This window comes from Hordeum vulgare, chromosome 7H (genome assembly GCF_904849725.1).
Source record: "Hordeum vulgare subsp. vulgare chromosome 7H, MorexV3_pseudomolecules_assembly, whole genome shotgun sequence".
NCBI lineage: Eukaryota > Viridiplantae > Streptophyta > Magnoliopsida > Poales > Poaceae > Hordeum > Hordeum vulgare.
In genome coordinates, this window is record NC_058524.1 from 69,478,673 (window position 1) to 69,498,802 (window position 20,130).

The window sequence follows — 20,130 nt, forward strand, 5'->3', positions numbered from 1 at the left end:
AGTTGAGAGGGCTACGACAAAAACTGGATGCACTTCCTGTACAAAACGGACAATCTCTCTCGAAATATCAGCGTTTCGAACGAGAACTCATCTCTTACAAATGGATTTCATTTTTGAACTTATTTGAACTCCATACTTTTTGTGTGTTCAAAATGCACCATTCAAAGGCACATCACAAAATTTCAACAATTTCTGACTTCATTTGGTATCCTTCGTGCATTTACTTATTTTTTTTGAGCTAGTTAACCCTGAACTTGAAAAGCACTACAAATGAACTCTGAAAATGTTGAAAGTTGGCATGCTATCATCATTTCATCCACATAGCATGTGTTAAAAAGTTGAGAGGGCTACGACAAAAACTAGATGCACTTCGTGTACAAAACGGACAATCTCTCTCGAAGTATCACCGTTTCGAACGAGAACTCATCTCTTACAAAGGGATTTCATTTTTTTGAACTTATTTGAACTCCATACTTTTTGTATGTTCAAAATGCACCATTCAAAGGCACATCACAAAATTTCAACAATTTCTGACTTCATTTGGTATTCTTCGTGCATTTACTTATTTGTTTTTGAGCTAGTTGACCCTGAAATTGAAAAGCACTACAAATGAACTCTGAAAATGTTGAAAGTTGGCATGCTATCATCATTTCACCACATAGCATGTGTTAAAAAGTTGAGAGGGCTACGACAAAAACTGGATGCACTTCGTGTACAAAACGGACAATCCCTCTCGAAGTATCAGCGTTTCGAACGAGAACTCATCTCTTACAAAGGATTTCATTTTTTGAACTTATTTGAACTCCATACTTTTTGTGTGTTCAAAATGCACCATTCAAAGGCACATCACAAAATTTCAACAATTTCTGACTTCATTTGGTATTCTTCGTGCATTTACGTATTTTTTTTGAGCTAGTTGACCCTGAAATTGAAAAGCACTACAAATGAACTCTGAAAATGTTGAAAGTTGACATGCTATCATAATTTCACCCACATAGCATGTGTTAAAAAGTTGAGAGGGCTACGACAAAAAATGGATGCACTTCGTGTACAAAACGGACAATCTCTCTCGAAGTATCAGGGTTTCGAACGAGAACTCATCTCTTACAAAGGGATTTCATTTTTTGAACTTATTTGAACTCCATACTTTTTGTGTGTTAAAAATGCACCATGCAAAGGCACATCACAAAAATTCAACAATTTCTGACTTCATTTGGTATTCTTCGTGCATTTACTTATTATTTTTTTGAGCTAGTTGACCCTGAAATTGAAAAGCACTACAAATGAGCTCTGAAAATGTTGAAAGTTGGCATGCTATCATCATTTCACCCACATAGCATGTTTTAAAAAGTTGAGAGGGCTACGACAAAAACTGGATGCACTTCGTGTACAAAACGGACAATCTCTCTCGAAGTATCAGCGTTTCGAATGAGAACTCATCTCTTACAAAGGGATTTCAATTTTTTGAACTTATTTGAACTCCATACTCTTTGTGTGTTCAAAATGCACCATTCAAAGGCACATCACAAAATTTCAACAATTTCTGACTTCATTTAGTATATTTCGTGCATTTACTTTTTTTTTTGAGCTAGTTGACCCTGAAATTGAAAAGCACTACAAATGAACTGTGAAAATGTTGAAAGTTAGCATGCTATCATCACTTCACCCACATAGGATGTGTTAAAAAGTTGAGAGGGCTACGACAAAAATTGGATGCACTTCGTGTACAAAACGGACAATCTCTCTCGAACTATCAGCGTTTCGAACGAGAACTCATCTCTTACAAAGGTTTATTAAAATTCTTTTTGCATATTTGAGAATTTGACAAAACTATGAAAATGAAAAGTGTTTGAAATTGAATAAATAATTCAAAACTAAAAGGTTTAGTACATTCCATACATGCATTACATAAAAGGTTTAATACATTATTACATTATTGCACCAATATTCCTATCTATTATTTCTGTTTTCTTCTAGGTCGTAGCCATGGAGAATCTTCATCATTCAGTAGGATGCTTGGGTCAGTTTTCACTTTGAAGGGCGGAATTTCATGGAACTTATTATAATCTACTCACATGTCTGTCTTGTCATCTACTCCCACGATGTTTCTTTTCCCTGAAAGAACTATGTGGCGTTTTGGCTCATGGGACGATATCTTCTTTTGCTGATTTCTTTTTCTCGTTTTTGTAGACATGTCCTTCACATAGAAAACCTGAGCGACATCATTGGCTAGGACAAATGGTTCGTCCATGTACGCAAGATTGTTGAGATCCACTGTTGTCATGCGTACTTTTGATATACAACTACCCCGCCTCCTGTCAGCTTCACCCATTTGCACCGAAACAAAGGGATCTTAAAAGTAGGTCCATAGTCAAGTTCCCATATCTCCTCTATGTACTCGTAATATGTTTCCAAACAGTGTCCATTCTCGTCTGTTGCATCAAAGCGGACACCACTATTTTGGTTGGTGCTCTTTTTATCTTGGGCAACCGTGTAAAATGTATTCCCATTTATCTCATACCCTTGGAAAGTACATATAGTCGAAGATGGTGGCCTGGCCAAACAGTACAGCTGATCTCCAAGGGTGTCGTCATTCATGAGATGTGTCTGCAACCAACTGCCAAAAGTCTTCTCGTGTTCCCCTTTAATCCAAGAGTCAGCCTTCCCCGGGTTTTCGGAGCGTAGAATATTCTTGTGTCTCACGATATACGGAGCCACCACGGTGGAATTGTGTAGAAGTGTGTAGTGTGCTTGAGAGAAAGAATGCCCATCGATACATACTTTTGCTTTCCTTCCTAGTGTGCCTTTTCCTGTCAGCCTACCCTCATACCGAGATTCAGGAACACCAATCGTCTTAAGGTCAGGAAGAAAGTCCACACAAAACTCAATGACCTCCTCTGTTCCATAGCCCTTGGAGATGCTTCCTTCTGGCCTAGCACGGTTACGAACATATTTCTTTAAGACTCCCATGAACCTCTCGAAGGGGAACATATTGTGTAGAAACACAGGACCGAGAATTCTAATCTCTTCGACTAGGTGAACTAGGAGGTGTGTCATTATATTGAAGAAGGATGGCTGGAACAACAACTCAAAGCTGACCAGACATTGGACCACATCAATCTGTAACCCTGATAGACTTTCTCGATCGATTACCTTCTGAGAAATTGCACTGAGGAATGCACATACCTTCACAATTGTCAAGCGAACATTTTCCGGTAGAATTCCCCTCAATGCAACCGGAATAAATTGCATCATAAGCACGTGGCAGTCATGAGACTTTAGGTTTTGGAATTTTTTGTCTTTCATATTTACGATTCCCTTTATATTCGACGAGAAGCCAGTCGGGACCTTGATACTGAAAAGGACTTCAAAGAAGATTTCCTTCTCTTCCTTAGTAAGAGCGTAGCTGGCACGCCCTTGAAACTGCCCTGGATGCATGCCATCTCTTCCTTTATGACGTTCCTGGTCCTCCCGTGCTTCCGGTGTATCTTTTGACTTCCCATACAAGCCCAGGAAGCCTAGAATATTCACGCAGAGATTCTTCGTCAGGTGCATCACGTCGATTGCCGAGCGGACCTCATGGACTTCCCAGTAGGGTAGCTCCCAAAATATAGATTTCTTCTTCCACATGGGTACGCGCTTATCAGGGCCGTTAGGAATAGGTTGGCTGCCAGGACCCTTTCCAGAGATTACTTTTAAATCTTTGACCATATCAAATACTTGAGCACCAGTATGGATGACAGGCTTCCCCCGGGGTTCTGCCTTGCCATTGAAATGCTTGCCTTTTTTCTTTAAGGGATGCTTGGGCGGAAGAAAACGACGATTGTACGGGTACACATTCTTCCTACATTTGTCCAGATATATACTTTCTGTCTGACCCAAACAGTGCGTGCATGCATTGTATCCCTTGTTTGACTGTCCTGAAATGTTACTAAGAGCAGGACAATCATTGATGGTTACGAAAAGCAACGCTCAAAGGTCAAATTCCTCTTGTTTGTGCTCGTCCCACACACGTACACCTGGTTCGGCCCACAACTATAAAAGTTCATCAACTAATGGCCTTAGGTACACATCAATATCGTTGCCGGGTTGCTTTGGACCTTGGATAAGCACTGGCATCATAATGAACTTTCGCTTCATCCACAACCAAGAAGGAAGGTTGTAGATACATAGAGTAACGGGCCAGTTGTTGTGACTGCAACTCTGCTCCCCAAAAGGATTCATGCCATCTGTACTCACACCTAACCATAAGTTCCTTGCGTCAGCTGCAAATCTCGGGAACTCTCTCTCGATTTTTCTCCACTGTCGACCATCAGCGGTGTGCCTCAACTTATCGTCTTTCATACGATCTTCCATGTGCCATCGCAACAACTTCGCATGATCTTTATTTCTAAACAGACGTTTCAACCGTGGTATTATAGGAGCATACCACATCACCTTGGCAGGAACCCTCTTCCTGGGTGGCTCGCCCTCAATATCACCAGGGTCATCTTTTCTGATCTTATACCGCAATGCAGTGCATACCGGGCATTTATCCATATTCTCGTACTTCTCACCGCGGTAGAGGATGCAGTCATTAGGGCATGCATGTATCTTCTGCACGTCTAATCCTAGAGGGCAGACAAGCTTCTTTGCTTCGTACGTGCTGGCGGGCAATTCGTTCTTTTTGGAAGCATCTTCTTCATCAGTACCAGAACCTTTTCGAATGACGAGTCAGTCACACTGATCTCTGCCTTCCACTTCAGCAATTCCAGTGTGCTACCCAGCTTCTTCTGGCCATCTTCACAAGTTGGGTACAACAATTTGTTGTGGTCCTGTAACATCTGCTCGAACTGCAACCTCTCCTTTTCTGTGTCGCAACCTCGCCGTGCTCAGAAATGACCCGGCCAAGATCATCAGCGGCTCATCTGATTCCCGTTCTTCATCCTGATCTTCTTCTTCATTGTCTTCCATTGCGGTATCATCATACTCAGGGAACATAGATCGGTAGTTGTCATCATCGTTCTCTTCTTCTTCATCGTCGTCTTCCATCATAACCCCTCTTTCTCTATGCTTGGTCCAAACATTATAGCCCGACATAAAACCGGACCGAAGCAGGTGGCTCTGAATGACTCTTGAGGAAGTGTAATCCTTCTCATTCCGACATTCAACACATGGACAAAACATATAGCCACCACCATGCTTGTTCGCATCGGATGCATCTCGAAAAGAATGCACGCCTTCTCTGTAAGCGGCTGTGCGTCGATCACCGTACATCCATGGATGGCTCATCTGCGTTATACGACAGTATATCAAATACAATCACGATCCTAAAAATTAGTACCGCACGGTCTAAACGAGGAAATATAGTTGCTAACCTTTTAGAATAAGTAGAAATAAAGAGGAAGAGGTTTAAGCGTGGCTCGGGCATCTCATATCGTAGTTGTGTTCGGTGAACTGAAGCGGCATCGCTCTAACACACATTTCAACAAACACCTCTAGTGCATCAAAAAATGGAGAGCTAGCACACACCCACGCTCTTTCATCCAAGAAAAATGCAAGGAAGAGGGGAGAGGGGGGCTGTGCTATATATATAGGCAGAGGACTTTAGTCCCGGTTTGAGACACAAACCGGGACTAAAGGTGGCGCACATGCGGGTTGCACACCGCATAGCCCTTTAGTCCCGGTTTGAGACACAAACCGGGACTAAAGGCTCCTTACGGGCCGGGACCAAAGCCTCGTGGGCGGCATTACGATTTGGGGCGACGTGGCCGGGCCTTTAGTCCCGTCCCAAAGGGAGGCCGGGACTAAAGGGTCCTGGCCAAAGGCCCGTTTTCCACTAGTGCATATATAAGACCGGGACTAAAGGGTCCAGGCCAAAGGCCCGTTTTCCACTAGTGCATATATACCATATTTTCCTCCTCCACCGTGATGGAAACTTCCAATGCAGATGATATTATTATACATATTTTAAAACATCCTGTATGCGGATTTTTAATTCTAGAAAACAAATCATTTTTAATTCTGGAAAACACATCAAATTAACAGTAGCATCAAACCAGCAGTCAACCAACATTGTACTTTTTGAATCACGTTCTTTAGTTAGATATGTAATGGGGTCGCTATCATCTTTCTTCAGCACCATATATACCATATTTTCCTCCTCCACCGTGACGAAAACTTCCAATGCAGATGATGTTATTATACATACTCCCTCCGTCCCAAAATAACTGTCTCAACTTTGTACTAGCTTTAATACAAAATTATACTAAGCTCAAGACATTTATTTTGGGACGGAGAGAGTATTTTAGAACATCCTGTATGCGGATTTTTAATTCTAGAAAACAAATCAAATTAACATTGACATCAAACTAGCAGTCAACCATCATGTACGCTATAAGAATTACCTTCTTTCATCCACATGTCTAGTGTCTCTTAGGCTGCCTCCATGCTGCCGTCGTTTTCATCTAGTGATCGAGCAGCTCCAGCTCTTCGGCCTCAAGAAGCCACCAGTGCTCACATGGACATGCGCCTAGAACCTGCACACCTGCGACAATGATTATAAGGTGGAAATCTTACACCACCGCTGCTGCCCTTTCTCATCAGGGAGATCAAGGAGTACCTGGCAATTCGAGTCCGAGAATAACCTGTAAATTTGCAGGAGATGCGGGAAAGTCAATTAGCAGGAAATCGATGCACGTGAAAATCCTAGATGACTGGGAACTACCTACAGACACAAAATAACTACTCATAGATCGAAGGAAAAGGTCATGAATGGGATAAGTGCTTGACCGCTTGAGGAAGGTGACATGGGGTCCTGGGGTTACCTTGGGAAAAAAGAAGAAACCATGGATCTACGTATATCTCTCCCTAATAATAAAGTAAATTTGGTTTCTAGTCATCCGTCTTAAAAATTATTCCTAAAGTTTGCACAAATTACCCACCATGCCACCGGTAAGTAATAGAAAATGTTTCACAAAGCGAAAAATCTTGTAGTGGGCCGGCCCATGTAAAAAACCTCCTATATTACGCTCTGCACGGTCGGAGAATATCCAGCACACCGTATGGAGCGGGCCATGCACAGACGCCTGCTTTTAGTTCCGTTTATTTACTTATTTTCAGTTCTGTTTTATTTTTTTCTTTTAAATAATTAAAACTTCAAATAATCATTAAAATTTTACTAAACTGAAAATTGTAAATCAACATATTTAAAAAATTAAAATGTTTGTGACTTCAAAAACTGCTCGGAGTTTTGTAAAAAATGCTCGCATATACAATAAAATGTTTGTACAATAAGAATAGTTCATGATCTCAAATACAATTCCATGTATTAAAAACTATTAAAGGCATTTAACAAAATGCTTTCTAATTCAAAATATGTCCTAAAATTTTAAAAATAGCTAATGCCTGTTTTGATAGTTTCTTTTTTTTATTTAAAATTTTCCCTTCCATTTTTGTTTACTTATAATTTAAATAATTTAGAATTACAAAAACTTTTGCATATTAAAAAAGAGGAATTTGGATTAAAATGCTGACGAATTTTATTTTGAATTAAAAATAGGATTCAAAAAAGCGCCGAATTTTTATATTTGTTTTGCAAATTCTAAAACAATGTCCATGAATTTCATAAATATATTACTGATTTATAAAAATGTTTGTTTATTCAGAAAAACTTCATGTGTTTCAAAAAATGTTTCTGAATTTAAAATAAAATCCTCCAACATAAAAAATTACGTTCGTCTTTTCTTGAATTGATGGCCAATTCAAAAGAAAATATTTAAACCCGTTCGAAATATAAAAAAATATTCACGATTTTTAGTAAATGTTCGTAAATTGTAAAAATGTTCTCGATTTTAAAATCGTTTCCATATTTGTAAAATTGTTCAGGAAAGATCTAATGTATGTAGTTAAACATTAATGCTTCTAAGTCTTTGTGATAATATACCTGTGTGAATTTTAAAGAATTAACTGTTGGATGGATTGGATTATTATTGTATGTTTTCTAAAAGAAATCTGGAAATTCAGATAAATCTTTGAATTAATAAGATTTTTGACAACCATGATATATATTTTTTGAAAATGTAAAGATTGCTTCAACTTGTGAATAAATTTAAAGAAAAAACAATTTCTTGCGTTTGTACACAAAATTTTTAAATCAAGCGATGATATGTGAACATAATGTGGTCACCATCATTGGAGATTATGTTTTTTTCTTCCGTGGCAACGCACGGGAACAAAGAAAGATAACTTGACCACAAGCTTATTTTTTTATTTATTTAAAAAAACCATGTTTCTCACGGCAGGGATTGCACCAACCTCCGAGAAAAAAAGGAGCGTGCACCTATATTGTGTTAGCCAGCGATCTTTTCTTTGAGATGTATTTTTTTACCAAACTGTGAATTAGTTTGAAGTGTAGATATTAATCTGAGGGCTAGCTACCTCTAAATAACGTGATGATATAGATGGCTATTTTTTCAAATATAATTTGAAATATATAATGATTGAAGCTGGAAAATACATGAATTAATCTAGACCGTCCTAACTCGGTCCCACCGGATTAACGGCTCGTAAATTCTAATTAATGTGGTAATTTCTGGAGAGTCAGTAATTAGTATAGGTATAGATGATTGAAGCTGGAAAATACATGGATTAATCTAGACCGTCCTAACTCAGTCCCACCGGAGTAACGGCTCGTAAATTTTAATTAATGTGGTAATTTCTGGAGAGTCTGTATAGATAGATTAGGAACGCAACTTCCTCAATCTATTCTCAATCTTTAAATAGGTAGGAGGATGTGTCTGCTTCAGCTAGCCGTGCCATCGAACCGGGTGCTCGAAGTGGGACATTTTTTGTAAGCCGAACTAAAGATGAGATGAATCGGAAGCAGGATTATGGTTGCCAACTACAATAACTTTGTTTGTGATTTGTTCATGATGTGTGAGTAGTCCCGCCAGGCTAATGGCCAAGGCATAGCCTCACAACCCCTATGTATGTGTATTAAGTGATTGTTGATTTACTTTAACATTTAACATTATTTCTGTGTGTTACACAACAATCTTGTCTCTTGCCACAAAGCAGGTACCCAAGATACCGAAGACCAAAAAAGGAGAGGTAAAGGACAAAGAGGACTGGAAGGCTATGCCGAACGTTGGCGACATTAAGATCAGTATGGTATTTAGAACCGAGTCTCTCGGGATTTCCCTAATATAATAGAGGTAACCCATGAGACAGACATGGCTTTGATGGGCTAAGAGAAGTTCAATGCGGTGGCAGTATGTCGTCATGTTATTTGAAACTTTTTGTACATGAAATATGAATACATTTTCTATATGCCTGCAAAGTTTCATTACCATATGACATGGGGGGAGCTCAGGACAGAAAAAAATAAAATATATGTTCCAAAGTACAAAAAAACCTTTCTTAAAACTTTGATTTTTGTTTTTCTTGTCTAGAGCTCTCCCGATGTCATATCGTCATGAAATTTCGGTGACGCATTGAAAACTTGTTCATCTTTCATGGGTTCATATTATTTTAAAATATATATTATTTTTATTTTACTGTTCATCCAAAGAAGCAGATGAACTCGAGCACTGAAACTCCCTCCTTCCCTGATCATCTCTTGAATTAAACTCTTAGTCCATGTAAAATGCAAGGTGCTAGTTAGTTCCTGCAAAAATAAACCAATTTTATTAAGCACCAGTTTTTGTTTTTATAGCAGACGTGCCTAAATAAACGCATGTGCTTGGCTCCGTTGTATCGCTCCCTCTAGGGAAATAAGAGAATCAACCCCAGTGCCCCGGCCGCCGCCCCCTCCCCCCTCTCCTCCACCTCGTCATCCCCGAGACATGCCCGGCTAATCCCGGCGCCCTCCGGTGATGGGGACGGAGGGGATCTAGGCTGCCGCCCGACGGTGTGGAGGGATCAGCGGCGCGAGATCGCCCTTCGGTCTTTGTCTTTCCCGACAGTTCGGCACTGCTCCGGTGGCTTCGTGGGAAGGGCGGACCAGGAGGGGATGTGGCCATGGGTTGACTGGTCGACGGTGCATTCGGCGAGATCTCATCTGGCCGGTGCTGCTGGCGGTGGTAGCCATATCCTCCATTGGAGGTGGTCGGCCTGAGGCTGGATGGTCAGATCTCGATATCCGCCGTCTAGTTCCAGCTGTGAGTCGGGAAGACAAAGTTGCCGATGAAAACCGAGTCGATGGCAGGCGATGATGGTGTTCTGTGTCGTTACCTTGATGAAGGCATCGTCGTGTAACTATTGTCGTCCAACTCGTGCTGCTCCGGGGGAAACCCTAGGATCTAGTCTTCCAGATTGGACGATGGCGGTATTGCGGTGTCGTCTTCTCTCTTGGGAGCATCGTTTGTGGAGCAAAGCTGGAAGACAGAGGCAGGAGGTGGAGCGGCTTCGTCTTGCACGAAGCTTTCGGTGGAGATGTCAAGGCATGCCTGGCCGACAGGTGATATGCTCGAGCTCATACCTGGTCGGCAGGTGCTCCGCACGACAGATTTCCAGAATGTTCGCGTGTGGACGGACGAGCGTGGGATGATGGCGCCGTTGGGCGCCGTGGTGGCGTCGATGGATGGACGGACTTGCAACGATGATGCAGATCTCTCTTCTGAAGATGGATCAACAGTTAGATGATGATGGCGGCGTCTAAAACGTATGCATGTGGTGTACGCTTTATGAATGTTGCACCGGTTGTGGGTTCCGATATGTTATGTGGATGGATTGACAATGCCTCTTGTTTTAGATATGGGGAGTGAGGGCACTCCATATTATAGAATTTTATAGGTGTGAGTGGTGGCTTCGGGTGGCTTGATATATGTTCTTGTTTGACCTATGTTAAATAATAAATAAAGATGGCCGTATGCATCGATTTATGCAAAGAACGGGGTTTTTAACCTCCTTTTCCAAAAAAAAAATATCTCTGTAATCAGCCTCCATTGTGCATGATCAAAGTTGATAAAGCGTGATATATATACAATGGTTTTGCTTAAAAGAAACAACAACGTGTGTTTTCCAGTACATGCGGTGAGCAAAATATGATTATAAACGAATGCAACCCAGCATCTCAACTAGCTGATTTATGTGTAATGATACATGTACACGCTCACAGGCATTTGTTAATGAGTAACGCAGCTGGATAATTATCAGCTACTAGTACTAGAGCAATTTCCCCACGGGGACAAGCTCTTAAAAACAACACTAAAGATTGACAAAAGCACGGGCTTTCAGACCCAGCAATGATAAAAGCTTAGCCGCCATCCAATTTGGAAAAGCTCTTTGGCGCATTCACCAGTCTCCACTCACCAGACCCATTCGGGCCAAGCTTCACCAACCCCGCTTTCGAGATCCTATATATAGCGCTCACTTCTGCTCTCTAGAAAACCAAGCAGCTCTGCGCCATTACAACAGTCATAGTTCACATCATTTGTTGTACTTGTACTAGCTTGATCATCATAGCAATGGCCTCCACCAACAGCTGGACCCATGAGATTGAGTCGCCGGTCGCTGTCACGCCTCTTCCGTGCCGGCGTTATGGACTGGCACACCTTGGCCCCCAAGCTCGCGCCATAGATCGTCACCAGCGCCCACCTTGTTGAGGGAGAAGGCGGCATCGGTAGTGTCAGGCAGTTCAACTTCATCTCAGGTATATATGCATCATATATACAACTCATATCACCTACTGTCTGGTACCTATGGTCAAACCATAACACATAGTTGATCTTCCAGCCATGCCCTTCAACCTCATGAAGGAGAGGCTCGAGTTCATTGACGTAGACAAGTGCGAGTGTAAGTCGACCCTCATCGAGGGTGGTGGCATCGACACGGCGATCGAGACGGCCACATCGCACATCAAGGTGGAGCCGGCAGCCAACGGTGGGAGCGTAGTGAATGTGGAATCGACATACAACCTGCTGCCGGGCGTGGAGGTGAATGATGAAATCACCAAGGCCAAGGACTCTGTGATGGCCATTTTCAAGGCCGCCGAGGCCTACCTTATCGCCAACCTGGATGCCTACAACTAAATCAGTCGAGAGGGATTATATGTGATTATGCTTTCCCTAGTTTGACTTTTGCGTGCTTTCTTCCACATCTAATAAAGCTGCTCCAACCTCCAAGTAGTGACAACAAGAGAGCTGAACATGGTGTGGACTTGAGAAGTTTAAAATGTTTGTATTTGTAACAACTATCAAAGGGTGTTCTTCCTTGATGTTGCTGCTTGCTTGCGCACGTTCCTCGTGATTTTGTACTAGAATAAAAGGAAGTATCTGAAACACAAACAGAACTCGTATATATATTTTGAATTGGAAGTTTGTGGGCTGAGAAGTTCTTATGTTTGCTCGACTGAAGATAATTTCACTCGCTCTTTTCAAATAGGAAGAGCTATTTTTAATGTACAATCCATTATGTTTTTATTTTTGGCATCACATTTGCCTCTAATAGGTTTATGCGGTTTCTTCAGATGTAGCTTTTTTGACGATTCGTCCTATCCCCTCCCGTTGAGCTACTCGGAATCTCCGTCCGCAGCCACGACCCCTGCTATGCATGCCTCATAGTCCCAACAGCCACCCAATCCTGCCAATGATATGCCCTCAACTTCCTAAAACCCACTCCATGAGCCCTCTCCGCTCAGGCTACTTGGATTTAACCCACAACTGCCGCCTATGTACCAAGCTCCGACGGCGATTCCGGTGAGCCCAGGTAAACCCAGAACCTGCCTTCTCACCTATTGAGGCTACAAACTCTGGCGCATGTTTTTGAGATGCCACGCCTTTCCATACCGTACATACACAGCCGCGAGCGCGGCATACATGAACACTGCCACGATCACCATTCCAATGAGGTAAGCACCAACCTGGGCCCGGGACCTTGTGCATTGGCTTTGCCATGCCACCGCATGTCTAACCGACCAATCGCGCTACTATGCGTTCATGAAGCGATTCTTGCGAGTGTTAGTGAATTAAATACCGTGCTCTTTGAGGCATGCCCCTCATATCCAAAATCATATTTTTATTGCAATAGTTCTTTTAAAGTGTTCCTGAGAAAAAAAACATGTTAGCTAGACAAAATAAAATAATTACTTGTTGACTACTTTGTACTAAATTATCTATGTGCCTGCAAAGTTTCATGACCATATTATGACATGGGGGAGCTCAGGACAGAAAAAAAAGTTATCATTTTTTTTGTCCCGATCTCTCTTGACGTCATATCGTCATAAAATTTTGGAGACACATAGAAAACTTTTCATCTTTATGGATTTATATATTATTTTTTGAAAATTTTCCTATGTTATTTAGATTGTACTGTTCGCCCATAGAAGCAGATGAGCTCGACCACTGAAACTACCTCCTTCCCTAACCATCTCTTGAATAAAACTCTTAATTCCATGAGAAATGCAATTCGACTCGCGGGAGCATGTGCTCCTGTCCATGGAAAATGAATTTTGATATGTCAAGGAAATCCTAACAAAAATGTTATGTTTTCTTTGTCACATCCAAATGCTACTCGGAAATTTTTAGGCCAAAAGGTCAAGTATTTTGGCATCTGCAAAATAAACAAATTAAGCATCAATTGTTACCCCAAAATATCACATTCAATTTTTTTTCCACCGACGAAACACCACTGCTTCGTTTCGGATGAAAATTGTCAGACATGCTTGAGACAGTAACACGAACATCTATAAAACACCTCTGCCTCAAATCCATGTACAATGCAAGGTGCTAGTTAGTTGCTTGAAAAATAAAATAAAATAATTAAGCACCCGTTTTTGTTTTTATAGCAGACGTGCCTAAATAAACACATGTCCTATTGTACAAATAAAATAAGCATCGGTTCTATAAAAAAGAACCAATTCATTTCCACAGGCATCTCTCTTCAGCCTGCATTGTACATGATCAAAGATGATAAAGCGTGATATACAATGGTTAACGTGTGTTTTGCCAGTACATGCGGCGAGCAAACTATGATTACAAAGGAATGTAAACAAAGATGGTTGGATGCCCATTGATGCACAGAACGAGGTTTTTAACCTTCTTTTCCAAAAAAAATTCTCTGTAATGAGCCCGTATTGTGCATGATCAAAGTTGATAAAGCGTGATATACAATGGTTTTGCTTAAAAGAAACAACAACGTGTGTTTTCCAGTACATGCGGTGAGCAAAATATGATTATAAACGAATGCAACACAGCATCTCAACTAGCTGATTTATGTGTAATGATACATGTACACGCTTATCACAGGCATTTGTTAATGGATAATGCAGCTGGCTAATCACCAACCACTAGAAGAATTTCCCCACGCGGAGAAAAGCTCAAGCTTTCACACCCAGCAATGATAAAAGGTTAGCCGACCGACGGTGCCATCCAATTTGGAAAAACTCATGCCTGGCTTTGGAGCCTTCCCCAGTCTCCACTGACCAGACGCATCCGACTAAGCTTCACCTGATAGATCCCGTGGATCTTAGGCTAGATGTGTTCGATATGAAATAGTAGATTTATTACCTTATGGTGAACTCGATGAGCTCTTTCGAGAGACCGTCGTGAGGTGGTGACGACGGTGGGGAAGCAGAGAGAGATCCGGTAGCGGCGGTGATGGACTTACCATCGCTTCAGTGCTACCCTCTGGATCGAATTAGGGTTGAGAGTGGGGAACCAGTGGCGGCGGCGAACCTCGTGTCATGTGCCATGGTCCCCACCTCCTCTATATAGCACTGCGCGATAGGGGGCCACCAGCCTTGTTTGGGATGGACGCCCCCGATCAGGGCGTGGGTCAAGGTTCCAATGGGCCGTTGGGCCATTGAAGAGAGATCAACCTAACATTCTCCCCCTCGATCTCATCATATGCTTTTAACTTTACTCGTTTCGCAACAGATCAATACATAAGGCATGTTTCATCGTCACGGCTCAATTGGCGATGGAATCAGACAACCACAATGTACCTGTCTATTTTGAGACAAATTCTTTAACCTTGGGCCCTTTATTGTCCGGAAATTTTAGACTACGCCATAAAACCCATGTCGATTGTGTGTTCTCCGAACACACTGGGCGGTAAGCCTTTGATAAGCAGATCTGCAAACACTTGTTTGTTGCTTTTATGCTTCAAGCATTTTTCCACAATTCCGGACTTTCTCCTTCACAACACGCAACTCTTTGTCAGTGTGTTTGGCATCAACACTAGACTCGTTGTGACAGGAGAGAAAGAACTTAAAATGTTATCGTTGTTGTCAACCATTATCAACTCCGGGTACAGGTAGCCTTAACCATTTTGCCTGTCCCTCAGCCTCATATCAAGCTATAACATATCATTGCATCACATTGATGACAATCGTTTCACTCATTTGGAGATTTTCCACACAAAACTCCGAGTATGGAAGTTAGCGACGATTGTGGATTTCGCTATACATTTCACAAGTCCTGCCTTTGTACTCACAATCTTTTGAGAGCACTTATTTCTTTCAGCATGAGGCCTATATCTTTGATTCCATTCCATTAATTTATCTATGGACTGGACATTGCCAAAACAACCCGGATATATACGTGAACTGTGTCAGGGTAATATCTTGAGCTTTCAACAACTGAAGCATATGGTACCATATTCGTTTACAATCTTTTTTTATTAACTTTTGAAACACCATAGTTTCCAGTTCAATTACCCTTGACTATAAGAACAGGCGTAGGTTTTCTCGTATGCATACTTTAGAGATCTTTCCTAGCATGTCCATGCGACATTTCTAATACCCCTTTTATTCTTTTGAACTTTGAGGACAAGAACTTCTTCTCTCCTCCTACACTAGAACTGACATCACCACTAGCAAGTAGGACGTCATCCAGATGCACAGGAATTGGGAAACGAATTTCCCATTCTATAACTTTGCATGGATGCAATTGTCCTCTTATTTTCTTTGCAAAAAATCTTTCGATTTAAGTCATGTTTTACACCTTTACATATTTCCTTTGGAGTCACATTTGCCTTGTAGACCCTTCATAAAGTCTATGTTAGTGAAATTCAAATGATGGAATTTCACTAACATAGACTTTATAGTAGTCACAAGTGTCTGATTTTCACATTCCTAGAGACCATCAAAATCTCAGGTACTTGCACTTCTTTCATATGGGGTTGTCGTTGCTCTGTCATTGCCAAGAGGCAAATTAATTCTATAGTCACCCATTTCCAAAAGGCAATAGGTTTTACAGGGACCTGTATCACAAGATCCCTTGTAGAGCTTACAACATGTGTTGTATAGGTCATACAACATGCTCCCCCAGATTACTCCATCTTCACTAAAGAAATGGCGTATCTTTAAACTTTCTTCTTTATGACACTTTAAGCACCATTGTTGTATTCCTTAGTCTGCTTTCAGAACTATAAAAGATCCGGAAATACAACTGTTTCTTTTCTTTAGGGGTATCATAATGACGGTATTCTAATGACTGTCGTACTCCCCTTGACAATCACATTCTTCATTAATGGATCACTTTAGATGCATAATGTGCATCACATCATCTAAAGTACAGAGGAGTAATGTGCATCACATCATCTAAAGTACAGAGGAGTCATGAAATACACTACAATGTATTTCATGTCTCTTTCTCCCCCTCGAAATGTGGCTAGAACTTTTCTGCCACAATTTCGAAACCCATTAATAGCTCTTGTGAAATGAGGAAACTTCGATTATCTAGCTCATTCATCTTATCACTTCATGTAAAATGAAGTTATAAGTTAACTAGTATGGGAGTACTTTTTCCTCATTTTATTTCAGAAACTCAACAGAGTTCTTTATAATTGTCACTTTTGCAAGTCACACTTGCATATCATTCTTGTCTTTAGGTTCCTCTGTTACTTTTATCCTTTCTGGATTTAGTGATTGCTTAATGACTGTTACACATAAGGTGTACGGTCGATACTAGGAAGGCTTAATAGCTACTCCATACTTTTCTCCCATAGTGGGACACATTAAGTGCACATGAGTCATCATAACTTTCTCCTGTCATCCAGGATAAGGCATTTGTCAAAATTTCTCCCGCCATACACGGATTGTTGACATAATACAATGTCAACTTTACCCGGTTACGCAGGCATTTTTCCCAGACTTTTCCCGCCATGCGGGTAATTCCCTGTAAGGGACATAAATGCCATAGTTGGCTCTTTTGACTGCATCAAATTCAGAAATAAATCTGAATTATCTTTGACACACATGTTTGATCCGACGTTGGTCAAATTAAACATGCATGTTGCTTGTTTCATTTCAATCATGTTGACTGAAAAAAAGGAGACTTCATCATAGAGAGTACATCAAAGACATTCGTCAACCAAGACTCTCAATGCTCTATCTCTTTTCTTTTCTTGAATTAATATCCAGGAGTTCTTTTCTTGTGAAGCCATTCTTTAGAGAAAATTTATTCCCTCAAGTTATGACCTTTCTTTTCCATCTTTCGGGTCACTAGTAGCCAAAACATTCGCTTTCATGAGTGAAAGCTTGAATAACTTTTAGTCTGAGAAAACTTAGTCAATAAACAACGGTAATGAGCATAAAAATAACCCTACGTTGGTCTGATTAAAATCATGCACATTAAACCTTTTAAAACTTTCTGGAATATTCTAAATCACCGTGGTGGCAGATTAGAATAAAACATCATCCTTCTAAATTAATTCCATATCACCGTTGGGCAGAAATGGAAATAATGCATATAACTCATAAACAATGTGATGATAGTATTCTTATTGAACAACTTTGCTAAGAAATAATCATCATCATTAACCATATTGCAGCAGAAATAGAAATATGCATTTCTCTATCTGTGCTCCAAAAATTGATCACTTTGATACAAAATTTATCAGAGATTTAAGCTTTAAACATAAGATGACTCACACAATTATAGTATTGTTATCATCAACGTTGGTCAGAAAATAACAATATCATATTTAACTTTAAAACAAACATCATTCTATTGTCATAGCGGACACTGTTTGAATCTTATTTCACCCACAAGGGAAAAACTTTGCTAATAACAGTTCTTCCAATTAAATTTTCCCGTTGGTTCCAATTTAATTGGAGGACTAAACCTTTTTACTTTGCAGCGGAAAAAAGTGAATATAAAAATTCATGTACCTTTACAGAAAAATATTCTCTTAAAATTAAAAATTCATGAACTTTATAATCCCTTTTACAAAATCCATGAACTTTTGTTTTTCTGAAAATCTTTCTTTTATTTTCAGAACCCTTTTAATTTTCTTTTCAGAAAAATCATGTTACTATTACAGAAAAATATTCTGTCATAATTAAAAATCCATGAACTTTATAATCCCTTTTATAAAATCCATGAACTTTTCTTTTTCTGAAAATCTTCTTTTATTTTCAGAATCTTTTATTTTTCTTTTCAGAAAAATCATCATTGCTTTTACAAAAATTTCGAACATCTATTTTCTACTTTCTAAACAATATTTCCGTTGAAAAAAATGCATAGAAAATCATTTTAAGTCTGCCTAAAACTAGACAGAAAAGTAAAACGTTCCTTTAATGAAAAAGAAAATAACCGGCATGGGCCGGCCTGGCTGTCGCCCACGTGTGGCCTCGGCAGTGGCCTAACTTGGGTCGAGGCTTTCCTGGCCCGACGGCTCCTGTGCCTGGTCAGGGCAGGGCTGAACCGCCACTCCCGCCACTTTGCCTCGGCCTCGCGCGGCGCCCCCTTGCGGCCCTTGGTGGCCTGGCTCCCTTCGGCCTGTGAGGCCCGCGCCGCTTAGGGTTTCGCCCTGGACCGTCGGATTAGATCCGACGGCCGGGCGCGTCTATCACTGGGATAAAAACTCTCTCCTCACCAGCGAAACCCTAACCTCTTTCATTTCTCTCCCAACCCCGCCGCTCTCTTCTCTGTGGTTTTTCCACGAGCGCGTCGCGGTAGCAGGGCCTTGCACCGGCGGGTTCCTTCCCCGATGAGGGGTTGCCTGTGGTGCCCCGACGCCGCGCCTCTCCCTCCCTTTGCGTTCCATGGTGGCCATGGCCTCCCTCGCGTCGGTGCAATGCATGCCCCGCCGAGGAGGTCCCTGAGCCCCGCGTCGCAGCTCACGCGCGGAGGCTTGTGCCCCACCGGAGGGTGTGGCGATAGGCGCCGGTCGTAACGGCCTAAGGCCCCGCGTCGGCCTTGTCTTCCTCTCGGGCCTTTGATCCTGTGGCACTGTGGCCACCTTCTTCGCCGGTGGTGCGTTTCCCTTCGTGGAAGCGCACCGCCGTCGAATGGCGTGCTCGTGGTGCCGTTTCTTTTCATTTTCTTTAACAGGGAAAACTGCGGCATCATTCCCGTACCTTTGCCGGCGCGCGCGAGCACCTTCGCGGTGAACGCGCCACCATCAAGGGAGCGGTGTTGATGCCCTTTGCCAGCTCGTTCTTGGCCATTATCCCCTCCCCTTTGTTTTCTTTTTGTTGCCTTTTTCAGATTGGATCCGATTCACTTCTTTGTTTTCATGCTGGATCTAGATCCATACTTTGCCTCCACAGAGGTAGGGTCTTCTTCCCCACACCTCGGCATGCTGATGCGTGTGTGGATTGAGAGGAACAGGCGCGGCCTTGCGGCGGTGCTTCTTTGTCGGAGAGAACTCCGGTGAAGCTTTCTTTTCTTTGATCTTTGCCCTTCTCGGGTTCATATCGGGGAGGGGGAATCTTTACTTGTACTTCTTCATCCGAAAACACATCAAAAAGCCTCGTGGCTATGATACCATTAATAGATCCCGTGGATCTTAGGCTAGATGTGTTCGGTATGAAATAGTAGATTTATTACCTTATGGTGAACTCGATGAGCTCCCTCCAGAGACCGTCGTGAGGTGGTGACGACGGTGGGGAAGCAGAGAGAGATCCGGTAGCGGCGGTGATGGACTTCCCATCGCTTCAGTGCTACCCTCAGGATCAGATTAGGGTTGAGAGTGGGGAACCAATGGCGGCGGCGAACCTCGTGTCATGTGCCATGGTCCCCACCTCCTCTATATAGAACTGCGCGACAGGGGCCCACCACCCTTGTTTGGGCTGAACACCCCTGAGCAGGGCGTGGGTCAAGGTTCCAATGGGCCGTTGGACCCATTGAACGAGAGATCAACCTAACATCACCAACCCCGACACCGATTACAACTCACATCCCTTATACCGGTTGTGCTAGC

The 20,130-nt window shown here is 41.8% G+C and overlaps 1 pseudogene; it reads left to right on the plus strand.

Moving 5' to 3' along the window:
- Window positions 1–11,381: 11,381 nt before the first annotated feature.
- LOC123412768 lies at window positions 11,382–12,182 on the plus strand (annotated as a pseudogene).
- The last annotated feature ends 7,948 nt before the right edge of the window (window positions 12,183–20,130 follow it).